We start from the raw sequence: 5,815 nt of genomic DNA on the forward strand, positions 1-5,815 counted from the left end.
GCGAGTCCGTCAATCGCTGCCCGCGCCCCGCCCGTGCCCGGAATCTCGCGAGAGCGGCGGAGACGGGGAAGGGGGTGCGCTGCCGCAGCCGCCAGGGGGCGCTGCGCTCGGGGCGGCAGAGCCACGGTTCCATCGCCGCTTCGGCGTTTCGTTGCTGCCGTTATGCAGCAGGGCTTTACTGAGTCCCAGCAGCACACTGAGTGCCCAACATCGCACTGTTACGTCAGATAAAGGAGTGTGAAATAGTGGCAGGCTAGCCAGGCCGTAGGAAAACGAAACAAAACAAACATCCACCCTCCCTGACAGGCATACAGCGTACAGACCCGATGTGTGCACACCTAATAGCTCCGACAGATCTGGGACACGCGAGTAAGACCAGACAGGCTGGTTAGAAACTAGCCAGGTGGCATCTCTAAACAGAAGGGACAAGCCTATGTTTAACAAACACCTAGCTGGATTCTGCTTCCCCTTCATGCTTTTAAATGTATTTTTCCACATGGTTGGATTGTGGCTGACTTTGTTCACTGATTCTCTTATGTACACAACTGTGGAACAAAATACATGCTAACTGGAGACAGAGGACAAAGGGCTGGAAAGAGCCGTAATGAGAAATAAAAGCATTTGGAGGAAAACTCCTGGGGAATAAAGGCTGCTCTGGTTTCTGTTCTCTTTGGTTTTAGGGGTTTGTTTGTTTGTTTGTTTGTTTGCTTTCATTAAGGGACCTGTTGCCTTTTACCAGCATGCCAAATAAATGCTTATTGGATTCAGAAAAATATTGTCTATACCAGTAAGACTCGGGCTGCTGCTCTGGCCAATACAATTCATGCGGCAAATCTGTCTCTAGGGAGGACAGCTGGGAATGGACTTAATGAACCATTCTGGTGGTAGTGGATGCCCTTGTTCCTGGTTAGCAAATGAGAACACTTATGGAACTTGTTAAACCTAGTGGAAATTGTATTCTTAAAGGAGAAATTTTGCATAAATCAATTGCATCCACTGATCAAATAAAATGATCATCATGAATATAGAGGGCAGAGTGTAAAAGCCTCCTGTAGGTAGAAGAGAACATGATGTAATGTTTTAGAGAAAACAGAAAGTTCAGTATCAGAATTCTCAACAATATTCTTATCCAGGATGATGTCTTTAGTTAGCTTGTGAATTTGAGGGAGCTCCTGGTCTCTGTAGCTGGAGAAAATCCCAGGCTGCAGTTATGTCACTTAGTCCTGGCAAGAGCAGAGGAAATTACTCCCTTTAAGATGAAAATGTCTTTCCATAGGAATGAACTTGTACTACTGAAAACTTACGAAAATCTGTATAGCCTTAAAATATTCTCCCGTGTTCCTGAGTTATCAAGAATCAAATAGTTGCAGAAAAGTAATACATGTACATGCATAAACACATGGAGTTAAAAATGCTTTTGAACTAGGATAATAGCAATGTAAGATTTCACTGGAATCTATCTGAGTTTGTTACGGAGGATAATATATAAGTAGGGTGGGGATTAAAATATGTTTTACCACTGTGTTGATAAGAATGAAGAATTTCCTGGACTCTGGTCCAGGAAAGAGATAATTATTGTTATTGTGTTATTTTGACTAAATTAGTATCAAAGCAGAGAAGGAAGTAGGAGGAGCAAAGCATCAGCAATTATTAGGTGCATACAAGGGGATCATTTTTCTTTTCCTGTACTTGAAATACAGTGCTCTCAATCTATGCCCTCCCCCGCCATATAGTCCCCCCAACCTGATTTATTTATTCATTCATTTTCTTTCCTTTATATAATGTTCATTATTTTTTCTGGGTAAGAACAAGTTACTATGATTAAACAGAAGACATCTTCAACTCTGTGAAACTGTACCTCTGCGTCCCTTACACACCGAAATGCTGTTCTTAAAATTCAAGCAAGAAAAAGTAAAAATGAACAAACATGTTTATTGTGCGTTAAAAAAAAAATAAGACCAGAATGAACTCCTCCTTGCAATTAATACAAATGACGAAATTAATATAAAAAATATTTGAGGTAATAAATCAAGTGCAGGATTAGGAACACAGTCCTGGCTGTTACTATTTTTTTTTGTGTGCGTGAAGTATGTTTCCCCTGCGGAAAAACACAGGTTTTCTTCATAGAATCACCATAGAATCTTGGATGGCCAGGTTTGAAAAGAATCTCAAAAATCCTCGTTTCAACTCTCCTGCTATGTGCAGAGTCACCAGGTGACCAGGCTGCCCAGAGCCACGTCCAGCCTGGCCTTGAATGCCTCCAGGGATGGGGCATCCACAGCCTCCTGAGCAACCTGTTCCAGTGCCTCACCACCCAATTTCTCAATTTTCTTCTTCTTTACGATATGGCTGTGTTAAATAAAGATAATATCATTCTTCAAATAGGCACAATTAATGAATTCAAAGTAAGAAATACACACATGAATTCAAAGGCCTAGTTAGAATTTTCTTTTGATAATAACTGCTTTGCACTACAAGGCAAGCCATACTTTACATCCGTTTTATACGAGCTTAAGTTAAGATAAATAAACTTAAGGATAACTTTAAAAGGTTGGTTTTTTTGTTTGCTTGTTTGTTGTTTTTTTGTTTGTTTGTTTTTAAACCAAGGATGGGGTGCCATCAGTCAGAAGAAATGGGAAGATAAACAATGAAGAGACATTTTTTCTTTAGCGTAAGGGGGCTCTTGAAGGTTCTTATCGAGGAGACTCATGGACATGAGACAACATATATTCATGCATTTCCCTTGGAAACCCAAGGATTGGAAGGACAAGAAAACAACATAGCGCTGGACACACCCTGATTCTGGAGTAAAGGTGCTCCTTAACTTCACAGGACATAGAAGTAAGGCACATTTATTGCCTCTCACTGAATTTGCCATGTGATAATAGGCGCTACTGTTGTTTCATAGAGTGTGATACAAGACTCCCAGTGTTTGGTGAGAAAACACCAAACAAACTCACAGCCTGGAGCTATACATCAGAAACAGCTGGTAACACACATTTCCAGTCTTCAATTCTTTTTGACAATTGATTATTTTATTAAAAATGTACAAAGTGATGCTAAAAGGCTTCTTTTCTTTCTCAGGTGTCAATGAAAGTCAAATGAGCACGTAACAATTTTTAAAGCTTCATATCTTCTTTCAAGAGTATGCAATAGGCTTGTTATCTAAAAATAGGCTTCTGAGTGCATTTTATTTGAATGAATTCAGTGCTTCTTGTCAAGGACTCAAGTGTTGTATGCAGCCCCAGTGACCAGGTCCAGCCTTTCCTTATGCACTCTCTCGCTTTTTGTATTCTGAATCACACTAGATTGTCCTGACTTCCATTTTAATGTTCTCATTTATTTTTATGCCTCCCAGCACAGCAGGCAGTTCACAGCATACAGATATTATAAGCTGACTTCCAGGATCTGCTATTTGCCAGTTCTCTATATGAAACCAAAACAATTTTCAAGTATTTGGCAGCAGTAATTTTTTTTTTTCATACTAGATAACCTAGTACTGAGTTGTTCCCTTCCTGTGCTGTGAGTTCACTAGTTGTAGTGACAACAGAACTCTCCAGTAGGCTGAGGAGGGGCTTATCCATGGAAGTAGATAGCTTCTTCATAGACAAGAACACATAGCAGTAAAATAACTTGGCTATTTCCACTATTTGAGATTATGCGGGTGTTGGAGATTTCAGTATAGCAAATTGAGAGCTTCATTTTAGAAAACAGTGTAAAAGTCTTCCATTAGAGATGTTTTATATATTATTTTTGTTTTTGTAGTCAGTAAATCATTTTTATCAACCTCTACAATCTGAATCACTAGCATATAACCTCCATACAAGAATAGAAATGATCAGATCTTACATTTTGAATAGTATCTTTTTAATACGTTCACTCCTTAAACTTTTCATTATTTGAGCTTATGACTACTAGCAGCGCTTTTGCTTCCTAAAGTTCTCAGAGGAAGACTGGAATAAAAGCTGTGAAGACAAAACAAAACAAAAATAATCATAGCACAAAATATCTGTCACCTTTGCATACAGCTGTTGTATAGATGGGAACTTAATCAGTGAAACAATCATTTTGAAAACACTATTTAAATTATTATTTCTGTTAATGTAAGAACAATTTGTGTTTTGACTTATTTTACCTGTACTTTGCAGGAAGTCATAGGAAGAGAATGCATAGCAGGCTCGCAATTTTCAATCCACACTAGAATTCAAAAGAATGAATAAATAAAAAAATTCAAAATAAGCTGTTCCATTTTACTCCTGAAATAGTGATATGTGGGAGAAAGCTTTTACAGTAAGAGTATGTCTTACATACTGAATAGCAGCTGGTAGGGACCGATTTAGAAGACTTTCTTGTGAATGCTATGCTGAATAAAGTGTGGAAGTTGAGCTGCTGTTAAATGCAGATGAGGGTCAGAGATCACAATCTCCAGAAACCATTGTTTGCAATATTATTAGTGAAAGAAGAATGGAGATAAATGCTCTTAGTAGCCTTGAGATTAAAACCAATCTTGAATGGAGTAAGGCTAGTTTGCTAATGAAATTTCTTTCAGAGCTCAATGTTGAATTTGCAAACCCAAAAACTATCTTGCTTCTGCAGATACTGAATTGCGTGGAAAACAAATAAGAATTAAGCATAAGTTTGGGAACTAAGTACCACTGCAACCAAAGCCCACATGCTTCTCACTCATTATATGCATAATAACGATCCAATGATCCAAGGGATATAACACCTTCCCCCTGCAAGGACAGACTGAGAGACTTGGGGCAGTTCAGCAAGGAGAAGAGAATGCTCCCATCTTCAAGGTGTCTACAAAGTGTCGCTCAATGGTACCACAAACTGATCTGCACAATTGGTGTTAACACAGCCCTTTCTTCCCACTTAGCAACAAACCTGTTCAAAGGCACAAACACTTGTGCAAGGTAGAGATGTTCTGGATTGGATCAGGGCATATGCTTTTTACTGTTTACAGACGTAGTTTTCTGTACTTAGGCCTTTTCCACTTGCTCATACATTTGCCCCTTACTCACTCTTCCTTTGATGCTGTTACTCCACTAAAAGATAGTCAAAGATCATAACCTTCCATTACATAGATCCCCATTCTCTGTGATTCTTATGCATGTGAATTTGTATCACTCAATTGATGAAAACAACATCTCTTGGCAGGGTGGGGCGGGGGTAGTATTTCATACAACTTTAACTGAAATAAAAATAAAGTATGCACTAAGGACAAGTAGATGCTTGGAAGTTGAAAGAAAGACGTAAGATGAATGGGATCTCCTTTTTTTCCTCCAGTTACCCAGTAACCTAAGTGTACAATGGAAACACAACCTTAAATTCAATTCCACGTTTAAGACATTAATACAAAGGAATTGGTGTTTAAGTAGTCTTTGACTTCACAATAAATGAAATAAAGTATCAGCCAGGTTATAACAAAACAAATGGATATCTTCAAAACACTGTAGAACTAACTGCAAGAAGTTCAGGTAAACCCTTAGTTAATTGCTTTGCAAGTTCAACATAGCCATTCATATTGGAACACACAAAGAACACTAAGAAAATAAATGTAAACATTCAGAGCACAGAAAATAGGGAAACATGCAGTTCAGGCTAAGCAGAGGAGTGACACATCATTTTTTAAGTAACACTATCATAAGAAACACAACCTATAGCTTGGATCTATAAGAAGAGTTAGGTGTTATGTACAATCATTGCAGCTTTCTGTAGTCAACCGATTCCTAACCTGGAAAATAAAAAAAATCAAGTTCAGCACCTTTCTGGGGAAACAGCTTTTTTTTTGGGGGGGGGGGGGGGGGGG

Source organism: Lagopus leucura, unplaced genomic scaffold (genome assembly GCF_019238085.1).
Source record: "Lagopus leucura isolate 7727_CA_CO unplaced genomic scaffold, USGS_WTPT01 Super-Scaffold_100019, whole genome shotgun sequence".
Taxonomy (NCBI): Eukaryota; Metazoa; Chordata; class Aves; order Galliformes; family Phasianidae; genus Lagopus; species Lagopus leucura.